General features: G+C 44.3%; 1 protein-coding gene across 3 annotated transcripts in view; it reads right to left on the reverse strand.

Moving 5' to 3' along the window:
- The window catches only part of LOC127007167 (hexosaminidase D-like), a 58,851-nt gene extending 46,565 nt beyond the window's left edge, over positions 1-12,286 (reverse strand). For 2 of the 3 annotated variants that reach the window (XM_050877882.1, XM_050877879.1), the window contains exon 1: positions 715-881. The gene's annotated coding sequence lies outside the window, so the exon portion shown is untranslated. Of the gene's footprint in view, positions 1-714; positions 882-11,987 lie in introns of those variants that run through there. The other variant, XM_050877880.1, reaches the window with a different exon arrangement.
- Positions 12,287-12,988: the final 702 nt, after the last annotated feature.

Genomic DNA, 12,988 nt, shown 5'->3' on the forward strand with positions numbered 1-12,988 from the left:
ATGAATAATTGAATACTAAACACAGGAGACACACAGCTCTTAGCACTGTCCGGAGGCTGCAAATATAAGTCTGGGTTACACTGAGGAAAGTTTTAGATCAAGGGAACAGGGAATAGACTGAAGCACGCCTCGACATCGATCGCTCTTGTTGGGGGTGTAGAGCTCGATTAATTTTCTCTTATTGAGCAGGGAGGAGGAGGTGAGGGCAACTGCCGATATAATAGAGCAGCTTAAGCGATTGTAAGGTAATTGTGGCATGTTTGTGAAGGTGTTATGGAGAGACAAGGGAGAGGAGGAGGGACTGGTGGAGAGGTGGTGGTGGTGGTGATGGTTGTTACAGTATGGGTGGTAGTTAGTGGTGGTAGTAAAGTTAGTTAAGTTAGAGCAGTAATGGTAGTTGTGGTCATGATAGTATACAGTAGCGAGTTATTTAGTCATTACAATGAAGTTGTAGTTTTCTAATTAAGTGCTCTCTCTCTCTCTCTCTCTCTCTCTCTCTCTCTCAGACAGGGAGGAGGGCAGGCAGGCAGCGAGAGCGTCTAAAGCCTCCCGCTGATGGAGATAACCTTCACTTCCCTACCACCAACCTCCTAAGGCCGCTAGGATGCGCTGGTAAAGGAAGATCTACCCTCCTCCAGCACTGTCTCCCCTCGCCAGTCCACTCGAGACCTAACACTAATACGGGATAACAAATGTAAGGACATTTTCACTCACGCTCTCGTCCTGTGCGGTGGGATGCGGGGCGAGAAACTGGTATTCCGGGGCAGTGCAGCTCACCCGTACACCACCATGGCCAGAGTAGCACTGAGCCAAATCTCGCAACTCATCTCTCGGGGTCTTGGGCTCTTGCGGTCTGGCCAGACACAGACACGCTGGGTTTCGTGGCTTATCTCCCCCGTGGTGTTATTGTATTTATTATGACGATGGTCAATGTAGGTTTAGGGTATTTGGAGCTCGTCTGAAGTAATATTAGAGGTTGGAAATCACCGTAAGAAGCTTGTCACGCCTAATATTTTTGAGTTGCAGCGGGAGAGATTGGCTAGTGTGTAATTTTCGTTAAGTTTCAATAAAAGAAATGCGGAATAGCTTGTTTTCCGATGTTTCTTTTGACCTGTACGAGGAATCCGGTCCCTGAGAAGCATCAAAACAGCCATCAAAAAGTCTATTGACTCCAGGAAACAAGAGGAAAGCCTCAAAAATAACCCGTAAACATGAAGGTAAAAGGAGAGGTGGCCACCCTTCCATGACGTCATCCGCGGCGCGGCCAATCACCGACTCGCTCGATCAAAACAAATATGATGTCATCCTCGCCGCGCCCAATCCGCGACTCGCTCGATCAAAACAAATCTGACGTCATCGACACCAGATCAATCGAAGAGGGAGCCAAGAAGGGGGGACAACACCACCACCACCGCCACTTCTTCCACCACCGCACCACCTTTCCCGCTGCCAGTAATTAACCGCCAAGTCTTTGATGTAGCGAGTGACGTTAAAATCATATATATACGCCAGCCCGTAAACAACCTCGACCCTGACAGACAGAGCCAAATGAACGTCTTGAAGGCAGCGAGTGGCGGGCGCCTTGCGACACTGAGCAACTCGCGAGCTATTTCAAGAAGGCGAGGCTCACGGGACGACAGGGAGGGAAAATATTAAACAAGACGAATCAAGAGTTTGCGAATAAAGGTGCATAAAAAGGAGTCTTGGCAGGCGACGCACGAGAAGAGGAGGAGGAGGAAAAGGAAGAGGAGGAGGAGGAGGAGGAGGAGAGGGGATGGAGGAGGCAAGGATGTGACAGCAAAGAGCATGAACGTAAAGAGTAAAGCGAAAGATGAAAGACGAAAGTAATGAAGACAGTAACGAACGTGTGTGTGAGTGTGTGTGTGTGTGTGTGAGAGAGAGAGAGAGAGAGAGAGAGAGAGAGAGAGAGAGAGAAACTATATAATTTATACACTAAAATATAAAAAAATGGCAACGGTGAGAAGACATAGATAGAAACAGATACTTAGAGGGTGTAGAGACGATTTTTTTTTTTTACAGCAAAAGAAACAGTTCAAGGGCTTAAAAAAAAGCACGATACTCACTGCTCCTAAAAAAGATTAGAGAGGAGTGGCCGAAAGAGAAGTCAATTTCAGTGAGAGAGGTGTCCTGATACCCTCCTCTTTAAAGAGTTCAATTCGTAGGCAGGAGGAAATACAGATGAAGGAAAATTGTTCCAGAGTTTACCAGCGTATGGGATGAAAGAGTGAAGATGCTGGTTAACTCTTGCAAAAGGGGTTTGGACAGTATAGGGATGAGCTTGAGTAGAAAATCGTGTGTGGCGACCCCGCGGGAGGGGGGGGAGGCATGCAGTTAGCAAGTTCAGAAGAGCAGTCAGCGTGAAAATATCGATAGAAGACAGAGAGGCAGCATGGCGGTGGAATTTAAGAAGTAGAAGACTATCAGTAAGAGGAGGAGAGCTGATGAGACGAAGAGCCTTAAATCACCCAAGCGGGCGACCTCGTAATGAACCAATGGGCTTTCTGTTGCCTGCATTTCCATGTTTCCATGTTTCCTCTCTCGCTATAGACCGCCAGGTCTTCTGGTGTCTGTTCTTCCTTCTCCTCCTCCTCCTCCTCCTGCTACCCCCCCCCCCCCGCTGTTCTCCTCCCGTTTTCCTCCTTCACTAGCTCCTTCCTTACTCGTGAAAAGTCACGCTTACTGGAATCAAAATGGACCACAAAAAAAAAAAAACGACGTACCCTAAACACGCGAAGGAAGCATTAGAAGTGCAGCAAATCTGTCTCAGGGAATGTTAATACGATGCAGTGTCCTTGCTAAAAAAAATAAAAATAAAAAGAATGAAAAAAAGAAAACACTTCAAGTGCAATACGCCTGCAGTGCAGTTCATCATCATCATCATCATCATCAGAAGCAAAAGCAGAAGCAGTTTCCTATATAATAGCACTGCAGGACATACAGGACATACCTGTTTTCCACTCGTCCGTCACTCGTTTTGCCCATCTAGTTGTATTAACTCAAAGTCCTACATAGAAGTCAAGGCAGGTGCCATTTCCTAATTATATTTGCCTTTATTATGCCTTCTATTTTCTATGACAATAATAATAATAATAATAATAATAATAATAATAATAATAATAATAATAATAATAGTAATAATAATAATAAAAATTATAAAAAAAAAATAATAATAATAATAATAATAATAATAATAATAAAAGTAATAATTATGATGTATTCTTATATTTGTTGTTTCTTGCTTCTCCCTGCTTACACACACACACACACACACACACACACCGCTCCATACCTCAGTGGTTAAAAACTCTGCGCTGCCAGGCTTCTCGGTCTGCCAGGCAGAGGTTCGAGCCCCGCTCAGGCCGGGATTTTCCCGCTGACAAGGAGTGGTTACTGTCCCCCTTGAGCAAGGGGGATGGGGTGTGTGGTGTGTGAACGTCTCGGCAGTACCCAGAGATCGACTATAATGAGCCTTGCCCTTGTAGGGAGGGTGCTTGCTAGCGATTGGTCGTCCAACTCGTGATCAGGCCGTGGTGAAACACACACACACACACACACACACACACACACAGAAAGAGAGAGAGAGAGAGAGTATGGGGGGGGGGGGTCTTTTTAACAATACACTAGGATGTCGATCGAGAAAAAGGGGAAGGGAAATAAGGGTAGGGTATACCCCCAACCTCTCTCTCTCTCTCTCTCTCTCTCTCCTTTTGTTCTCCTCCTTACCTCCCTCTCCTCTCTCTTTCCCTTTCGCTCTTCCCACTCTTGTACGTGATATGGCCTAAAATTATACCTCCTTGCTCTTCTTCCTCCTCCTCCTCCTCCTTATTCCTCTTACTCCTTCCTTCTTTTCACATTCCTTAATTCTCCTCCTCCTCCTCCTCCTCCACTTCATTGCTCTTGCTCATCTCCTCTTTTCACTTTCCTTACTACACTTCCTCCTCCCCCAGCTCCTCCTCTTCCTCCTCCTCCTCCTCCTCCATCACTCCTCGTGGTTGACAAACGGTGAACAGTGAGGAAAAAAAGTTCACTATTTCCAGCGGTGATGCGTTAGGCCAGGTAGGGTACGTGCCAGGTGCCAATCTCTCTCTCTCTCTCTCTCTCTCTCTCTCTCTCTCTCTCTCTCTCTCTCTCTCTCTCTCTGTTTGTATGTATTTTAACTAGTTTCAATTGTATGCTTCCAAGAATTACTTTGTTAATGTGTGTGTATGTACGTGGGTGTTTTTGTTTTTATGTATGTATATAGTTTTTAAGTATGTATGTAACGTGCATGTAATTATGTGTGTGTGTGTGTGTGTGTGTGTGTGTGTGTGTGTGTGTGTGTGTGTGTGTGTGTGTGTGTGTTTTACAGGTACGTGAGGGAATTTGTAGAGGAGGTCTCGGTGGTGGTGGTAGAAGAAGTGGTGATGGTGGTGGTGACAGTAGTGGTAGTGGTGTTAATAGTGGTAGTGGTGGTGATGGTAGTGGTTATAGATGTTGTGGTGATGGTGGTGGTGCGTGACTACACGGGGAGGAGGTCTTGCTATACCGTACACACGCAACGTCAAGAGTTACACACACACACACACACACACACACACACACACACACACACACACACACACATATGCGTCACTCTATGATGGGAGGAAAGAAGAAGGGAGGAGAGGAGAGGAGGGAGGAAGAAGGAAGAGAGAGCAGAGAGAGAGAGAGAGAGAGAGAGAGAGAGAGAGAGAGAGAGAGAGAGAGAGAGAGAGAGAGAGAGAGAGGGATTAAAGGAAAAAAAACGAAGGGAGGGAGAGGAAGGAAGGGAGGAGTTTTAATAGTCTTGCAAGGAGGAGACGAAGGGGAGGAGGGGAGGGAAGAGGGAGGGAGGGAGGGGAGGGAAGAGGGAGGGAGAGGAAGGGAAAGGAGGGGAAGGGAAGGGAAGGGGATAGGGAGGGGAAAGGGAGAAGGTATAAGGAAGGGAGGGAAGCGATCCATGACTGTGTATCGACTAGGTAAGTGTTGTTGTTGTTGTTGTTGCTGCTGTTAGAGTTGTTGTTGTTAGTGGTGGTGGTGATAAATTGATTGATTGATTGATTTTCACGTGGTTAGATACACGCACAGGGATAACACATGAAAAAAAAAACGTAAATATTATGGAACACGAATAATATCCAATAATGTGGTTTTCTTATCCAGTCGACATCTCTCTCTCTCTCTCTCTCTCTCTCTCTCTCTCTCTCTCTCTCTCTCTCTCTCATCTATGTCAGCCAGCCCCAGGAGGTCCTAAACTCATTCAATCATCATCATCATCAGTGTCAATAGGCATTATTAGTTCACTGCACGACAAGGCCATTCCCAACGTTTGCACTTCTCTATCCGGTGTTAGTGTGTACGATAAAGACCTTTCCCCGCGCTTGCAATTCTCTATCCAAAGTTAGTGTGAACGACAAAGGCCTTTCCCAACGGATGTACTCCATCCTGCTCCGGAAAAGGTTTTGATTACATCTTGCTAAAACTAAACCGAAAATAAATAGTAGTACATTGGTTGTTTTTTATAAATGTCACTTTTCTTTCTATTCCAAGCTCTCTTTCACTAAATGGGCCAAGTCTTACATCACGGCAGCCACTCTCAATAAAATTCGCCTTTGCCACTAACGGGTTGGGGTTGTCGAAAGACGCCTCAAGAAAGCCTACCGGAGGCACAGGCAACACCTACAACAAAACAAAAAAAGTCAGGTATTACCAACTCGGCAACTAACGGCAGCTTCTAAACTGTTTTCGTCTTCTCTGAATTTCATAACATACTTCACCGGCGCTCGTATTTATCCCGGCTCTCCATTACCGAGAACTGTCTGTTATTACCAACGCAAAAACCAACGGCAGCTTCTAAACAATTTTCCGCTTTCGCTGAATTCCACATACTTCACTTCAATTCCAATTACATCATATTTCTTGGCAGTCTTGCGCCATTCCATTACTAACACTGAATTTATATGCTGGATGTAGCCATTGACCCGCAAAAGTTATTCATAGAAACTCGTAGGGAACGGCGTCCGGCTGACTGATAGAGTTGGACCTGATCTCAAGGGACTAGCTATCGACTCGTCCACTTTGTTCCTTTTTCCAGTTGTTCATTTTCTTTTATTTGTATTGTCTTGCCATTGTTTTCTTTCTTCCTTCACATTCTGGCATCCTGTACAACTCTCCTTATACAGTGTTCCCATCTTGAATGAGTTTAAGTTACAGGAACCAGAAACACAGTAAGAGTTTACTAGTGAACGGGATATGAGAAGGAAGATGCTCGCTAAGTCTTGCATTTGGAAGTTATGCACTAAACGGATGAGCTAAGTAGAGAGTTCTATGATGCGAGGTAGCGGGAGAAGGGATGGACATGTAGTTTTGTATCAAGTTTGGAAGACCAGGAACATGAAAACAGTGATAAATGATAGGAAGTTAACACCACTGCGACGGATTTTAAAGAGGATAAAAGCAATCAGTACGCTCAGGAGGCAATGAGGCGAATGGTTTTTGACCCGCTAGTGTGAGTAAAGCCACAAACACGTAATGAATATCCCCTTCTCCCATACCCATACCCCCATACCCTCTTTTAACCTCCTTGTCAATACATGTAGCTCTTGGTCTTTAGTTTTGGCGGCGAGCGAGTGTTTTGGGTCCAGCTATCGAGGGAATGATTATCGTGTCGTGACCTGTTTGCCACCACGCGCCTGCCAGCACTCTAATGTCCTCCGATAAGCCCTAAATCAACACTGCACGAAGTTCTGTTACCCAGCGGCGGGTGCAACGAGAAGTATTGCATAACCTCCAGTAACGGTGTTGACTCTGACGCGTGTTTCATAATTTGTTCTCTTAATTCCTCCTGTTGAAGTCCGCAGCAATATTCCTTCCCTTGCTACCCTCTACGCTGTTTTAATTTTAATTGTTCTTCTGAATGTGTTCTAATTGCAACCCTCCTCCGTCCTGCAACCCTTCATGCGGCTTCTGTGTACAAGACTTTCCGACTAAAGCCCAACCATGTGCTGTCCAATTCCATAATGCAAGAGTGGACTAGTGTTTTCATTCTTTCATCCCTTTCAGTGATAATCTCTAGCACTGCCTTCATCTGTATACTGTATTTCCTACTTCCTACGACTTTATACGCTTTCAAGAGGGGAGTATGGAATTACCTTTTAATGGTAATCTCTAGAGCAGCCTTTCTTCTACTGTACTCACTCCTCCCTGCGACTTAAACGCTTGCAAGAGGGGAGAATGGAATCATTATTGAAACTAAATAAGATACGGGTCTTGCGGCTTTTTCCTGTGACTTTTTAGATATGAGGTAGCGTGTTGTAGGAATGTTTTTTTTCTTCTATTATTTTGTTTTGTCTGTCTGGTGCGACAAAAAAAGAAATCCCAGCTTTTGCAAGTGGTTGACTCTCTGAGAACCCTTGCTTGGCAGACCCCCATGACGTCAGTGTGTCATGTTGAAGTGGAATCCATCATCTTTCTGACTCCCTCCCTCCCTCTCGTCCCTCCTTCACCTCCCTGTCAATAAATAACGAGCGGAAGGAAAAGTGGAGAAAAACAAGACTCTCTCGAGGTCATGCCACCGTCCATGTCGTTAGTGAGAGGACAAGTCTAGCCTAAAAAAGGAAAATGAGGATAATCAGTCAAGATCAAAGGCTGTTGACATGCCTCTGAGATACCAGTCTACGCCAGCCTTTCTTGGGCCCATACAGACACGTTGGGCTCTCACAAGTATTTAAAAAGGCCACAAAGGAGATTAATTGGGTTCTCATGAGTTTTCTTCATATCCGTCCTGTTGAACCCTTGTCAACCTACACCTAGGTTCATAAAGCAACCAATGGAATTACTAACACAGCCACTACGATAGCCTTATCAAATGTGGGTGTGTAGGCCATAAAAAGCTTGAAAACATAGGCCTTAACCTTTTCTTACCTCATACAGAAGCTAGGTAAGCTTGGACTATACTTTTAACTCTCACAACGCTCTGACTAACTGCCGATGTATTCTTCTTACGAGCGAGAGCGGCAAAGCATTTTCTCCTTATCTGATGACTGGCGGATGCTGAGTTGTGAATGGCTAACAAACGCTGGCGTAAGTCTTTGGGTGATGGATTGAGGTGAGAAAGCGAGACACACCACAAGACAGAGATAACGCTCGCCGTCACCACCACTCACGCCATTACTCCTCCTTCATCCTAATTACAAAGTAGCCATTATTTCTTTAACATGGGAAACCTCCACTACATATGAACGAGAGAGAACATAGAGCCTTGAACCACCCCAAAAAAGCAAAGTCAGAAGAGCGCCATTTGATCCAATTTACTTGATGATATTCTTCTCCTTAATCCATCCTCTGAGAACCATGAGCACTATCTATACAGTGTTCCCTCATGTGCCAATGTGTGTGTGTGTGTGTGTGTGTGTGTGTGTGTGTGTGTGCGACATTTTTCTGCCGCCTCCTGCCACACTTAGCGCGATGGTCAATTCCGTGGAATGAATTCTACAAATGTTCGGCTTCACGTCCTCACTCCTCACTAAGCTTAATTGAATTGCTAAACGATGTAAGGTTTAATTTCTTCTAATTTCGTCAGGTTCATACCCAACGCATGGCAATCACGCCAAATTAATTAATTGTATGGATTGAATTTTTCTGCTGTGTTTGTGTGTGTGTGTGTGTGTGTGTGTGTGTGTGTGTGTGTGATTCGTGCTTGTGTGTGTGGTGAGCGGGTTGTGCTTTTGTGTGTGAGTGCGTGTGTGCGTCTGTGTGTGTGTGTGTGTGTGTGTGTGTGTGTGTGTGTGTGTAATAATAATAATAATAATAATAAATGGTTTATTCATTTGTAGGCAGCCATAAGGCTGAAAATACACAAAATACCATACAATGAGTTTCATGTGGTGAGTAATGGGGGAAGTGGGGAAGGGTGATGTGTGTGTGTGTGTGTGTGTGTGTGTGTTGGGGTGGAGGGGTCATGTGATCATGGAGGTGTTAATGACCCTCACAAGCGTCGGTATCGCACTAAGCCGATATCTGTCCGTGCGAGTTTTGACCGGGACGAGAATATTGTGGTGTCTTGTGGGTCTAATGGGGTAGGGAGGGAGGGTGGAAGTAGATCTCTATGACGGGGGTTGTGGAGGAGGGACTGTGTGTGTGTGTGTGTGTGTGTGTGTGTCCTAGCTACCATGCATGTTTCTTTCAAAATAATGAGGATAAGAATACGAATAAGAAGAAAGAGAAAGAACAGGAAAAAGACGACGACGACGTCGACGAAAACGAAGAAGAAGAAGAAGAAGAAGAAGAAGAAGAAGAAGAAGAAGAAGAACAGGAAGACAAAGAACCACGACCATAACAACAACAAAACAAGGAAAAGAAAAAGTAACCAAAAACTAACCATAACGCAACAGACCCCTCACCGCTTTACCCCCTACATTAGCCTATATAACCTGCCCAGCCTATTGTGACAGCATGAATACGAGAGACGGCTGCAGCATACACTCATTCTTACGCACTTCACCCGTCGCTTGTTACGTGTTGGTGTGAAAAACAAGGCGTTCTTTATCAAATTATAAGCGATACCACATCAAGAGAGAGAGAGAGAGAGAGAGAGAGAGAGAGAGAGAGAGAGATGCATGGTGTCACATTCAGAGCATTATTGTTGTTGTTGTTGTTTTCTCAAACTTGGTGTTGAGAGATTACTATATTACACGATATGGATAAAGAAGGGAAAGAAAAGGAAAATAAACAGGAAAGCGGACTGATTAGGTTATGGGAACAGAGAAGACAGGAAGACGGCAAGAAGAGAAGGACTGTGTTGAAAATAAGAAAGGAAGTGAATGAAGATAAGAAGGAGCAAAGGATGTAAAAATGATGAGAAAAACGAAGACAGAAAGACAGAATATATATAAAATGCAGTGACTTCTATTACCATAATTATCACATTTATGAAGTAGGAAAAAATAAGACAGAAATAGGAATAAAGGATGGAATGAAAAAAATAATAAGAACCTAACCTAACAACCCCAAAACACACACTCAAACAGCCTTAACCTCACCCTGACCTAACCTAACCCAACTCCATACTCATTTCAGAAAAGAAATTAAGTAAAAGGGAAAAAAAATGAAAAGCTAATAAGTCCATAATTTAGTTCATCTCAATCATCATTATTTCACACATGTTTCCTGTAATGCCTTTTTTCTCTATCGTTTTAGTGATCCATGTGATTCATACTCTAAAGACCTCAAGTTTTGGGGTATCAAAATGTCACCACACACACTGGTCATTCGCTTCAACGTTAATCTCTGCCTTAGTTAGTATTCCACGTGTTTCTTCCCTCTTATCTTAGTATCTTTCTGAGTTCTGATAAACAATACACATTTACTACCGTTATTTCCTCTCTTAATCTCCACGTAAGCTTGCTATTCCCTGTGTTATCTCGATTTTTATCTTCAGTGTATTTCTGTGTTCTCGTTTGATGAAACATACCACTCTATTGTCCTTATTTCCTTCCTCCTTGCAGTTTCTAAGCACTATTTCCTACTCCACTATCCACTGATGACAATTATATCCGTTCCCATAACCTTCACACCCATTTACTGTTAACTGCCTTTCCCATTACAAGTTTTCAAGCATTAGTCAGCTCCACTACATCCATTTATCGCCATTACTTCTTTTTCTCATTTCAGTTTTAGTCTTTCGTGACCATTACTAGTGCATATACCCTGCCCCCTTAACCTTGACAGCCCTTTACTAATACTTTTCCTTTCCTATTACAAGTTTCAAGCACTCGTTAGCGCCACTATATCCATTTATCGTCATTACTTCTTTTCTCATTTCAATTTTCGTCTTTCATAACCATTACTGATCCGTACCCTCCACCCCTGATCTTTACATCCATTTATTATTTCTTTTCCTTTCCCATTTCAGGTTTCAAGCACTCGTTAGCGCCACTGTATCCTTTATCATCATTACTTATTTTCTCATTTCAGTTATAGTCTTTCACAATCATTACTGATCCATACCCTCCACCATTTATATTAATCTATTATTACTTCATTTCCCATTACAAGTTTCAAGCCTTCGTGTAGTTCAATACGTATATCCGATAATTACTATTACTTCCTTTCCATTACACTAGCCTCCCTGCACATTCATATCGTCACTCAAACATAACGCAGCGGGTTTCGCCCATAGCTACGTTGCCAAACAGATAGATGGATAGATATAGGCAGTCTCTCCCCTTTACTGCAAACACCTAACCCACCATTATCATATGTATTACCTAACTACACAGCTCCCTACCAGTGTGACACCGTTCACCTACACGAACAGACCCTTACATAGTGCTCACTTACGCGACCCAGCCATTCACACAAGCCCCATACAATAGACAATCACTCTGCCCTTCTCTGCAAGCAGTCTCTTCCCCACCATCACTCCATACTAGTTAATTCAGTCATGTATCTTTATTATGAAAGAGCCTGCACCTACACAGACCTTCACACAGCCCCTACAAGCTTATCAAAGCACCCCACCCCCTCACACAAGCTCCATACAATACCTGACCCTCTACTGAAAGCACTCTTATCTACCACCGCCATCACCCCGTACTAGTTAACACAGCCCTGTACCTTTATTATGATAGCGTCTGCACCTACACAGACACATCCACAGCCCTTACAGGCCTAGCAGTATACGTCACAACCTCTCATACAAGCCCCAATACGATATATAGGCTACTCAGCCCTTCTCTACTATCACTTTATCCACCATCACCTCCCTATACTACTTAACACAGCATTGATACCTTTATTATGGTAGCGCCCACACTAACACAGCCCCTCACACAGCCCCTACAGGCCTAGCAATACGTCAAAGCCTGTCACACAAGTAGAGATGACAGGGGAGGCAGACCTCTCATACGCAAGGAAGCTATGCAATTTTAATAAGCCGGCTAGCGTAGTGTGTACACCTTTGCACCTACCTTGAGCGGCGTCGCAGGGAGTATACGGGGAGGAGGAGGGGTGGAGGGAATCGGCGGAATCAGGTTAAAGATCAATAAAGTTCAGTCGGAGAGAGGCGGAGGGTTGAGGATCGAGCTGGTGGGACAGGCTCACTCAAGGAACTGAATCAACCCTCTTTATCTCTCTCCCTGTTAGAGTTCCTACACCTCCCAATGCCACGGGTCACACGCTGGGGTCACGGAAGAGGGTCACTCGGCCGCCCCAGGTGTGGAGGAGGAAGGGAATGCAGCGCGGGAAACACGGGAAAGACATGCGCATTGGACATCGCCTCGTGCTCTCCATCTCTCTCTCGCGTCACAGCTGCCATGCGCCGCCCGCCCCAGGCCCGTGAGAGTTAGTGTCCCCAGCGATGTTTTTCATTACATTTTGACATTTTTAACTCGCCTTACATAACATTTGACGGTTTTTCCTCGGCACTCCTTCCTCCCTCCTCCCTTCCTCCCCCCTGAGGGTCATGGCTTCGGGCCCTGCGAGGTCATGCCTGCCCGGCTAAGGTCATGCGATCGATTGGTTCTTGCATGCCATGGAAAAATTATTAGTGTGGTCGGATGTTAATGGGAAGCGGTTTATCTATTCATATTTATTAATATTTACGGTCAAGGTCATGGGAAAATTTTGTGAATATAAATATGACAGTAAGGTAAAACTGCCTAATAAAATGTAGGCTATAGATAACATAATTACATAGAAAAACGAATTAATTTTACCTTGAAGAGCTTTAATTTATATTCCTCCCCTTTGAAAGACTTTTGGTAATAAGATTTTTGGTTTCATACCGAAAGAGACAGTTCTGGGGCAAAAAATAACAGGGAAATAAAAGCTCTAATCACTGCTGCCACACAAAGGACAGAAGAGGTTTAATGAAGTAGTAGAAACGTGTCTTATTTCAGCTTCAGTACGGGTAAGGGAAACTGTGACCACCCCCGATTGGAAGGATTATACATGCGTGGTAAAAGGTATA

The sequence above is a fragment of the Eriocheir sinensis genome, chromosome 34 (assembly GCF_024679095.1).
Source record: "Eriocheir sinensis breed Jianghai 21 chromosome 34, ASM2467909v1, whole genome shotgun sequence".
Taxonomy (NCBI): Eukaryota; Metazoa; Arthropoda; class Malacostraca; order Decapoda; family Varunidae; genus Eriocheir; species Eriocheir sinensis.